Consider the following 1,327-nt stretch of genomic DNA (forward strand, 5'->3'; position numbering starts at 1 on the left):
CTCGCATTATGCTTATTGTGCTTTCGAACTGCTGGGAAAAAATGATGGTGGCTGCTGTCCCCAGCACACAAGATTGGAGCCTGGGCTTCAGCTGGAGCGGTGATCCCCAGTGTGGCACCCACCAATGTGCTTCCTGGTGCCCACTTCCTCCATCACCAGAGCAAAAGGCCAATCCTAGCAGCCAACCCTAGCCATTTAGTGGTAGTGCCAACTACCTATTCTCAAAATCCCAGAAGTGTTCAACAAGGTTGGGAGCCCCTGAGCTAGAAGATTTGAAAGATAAGAAACCCAGACTGCCCAGAAACCAGGAGGTCTGTGCTGAAGAAGATTTCCAGATCATGTTTGTGCCTGCTTCCTCTTCCCTTCCCGCATTTATTATGCCATCCTGCCCCCGTCAAGTCTGCAGGAGCAAATGAAGGTGTCAGGGGCCCCTGGCCAGGCAGTAGAAACAACCTTGCTACCACCAGGACACGTGGCAGTGATTTCTTCTCCTTTCCCCCTGCCCATTTGCCTGCCTGTCACCATAACAAGACCTCACAGCTGCTCTGCCAGGGTAGGAATGGTGATGGTAAGAAGCAATTTCATTTTTCTAGCCTATCCCTCCAACCCAAATGACTTGAAGCCAGATGTGGTGTCAAAGACATGAGTTCCAGCAAGCCACCCCAACTCTCAATAAGCCTGCCACCAATTTGGGCCAACAGGTTTAGACCGGGTTACCAGTTTGGTCAATCTGCCCGTTACTGATTCAGAAACTCCAGTTGTGGCTGCATGAGGCTGCAGTCACACACACTATATAATGCACTTTCAATCCACTTTCAGTGCACTTTCCAACTGGATTTTACCATGTGAACTGGCAAAATCCAGTTGGGAAGTGCTTTGAAAGTGGATTATTTAGTGTGTGTGACCGCAGCCCCTCACTAAATAATCCACTTTCAATCCACTTTCAATGCACTTTCAAATTGGATTTTGCCAGTTCACACAGTAAAATCCAGTTGGAAAGTGCATTGGAAGTGGATTATTTAGTGTGTGTGACTGCAGCCTGAGACTCTGGCAGTTTCCTGTCACGTCTGGGCTCTTTAAGAAAAAAAGAACATGACTAAGAAGAAGATCATTGGGCCATACACATTGTCTCCCGTAACTAAATTTAGTAAGAGCTCGGGATTCACATATCTAATGACAAAGCCTGCATTAAAGGAAGAGTTCCCCCTCCCTGGTTAGAGCCACTCCAAATTGTGCAGAATCCTTGACAGGAAGTGTGTGTGTGGGAAATTAAAGAAAAAGAAAAAGACATTGCAGAGTCACTTGAAAATCACCAGATGCAAACAAC

This window comes from Gekko japonicus, unplaced genomic scaffold (genome assembly GCF_001447785.1).
Source record: "Gekko japonicus isolate JY-2015 unplaced genomic scaffold, Gekko_japonicus_V1.1 scaffold19, whole genome shotgun sequence".
Taxonomy (NCBI): Eukaryota; Metazoa; Chordata; class Lepidosauria; order Squamata; family Gekkonidae; genus Gekko; species Gekko japonicus.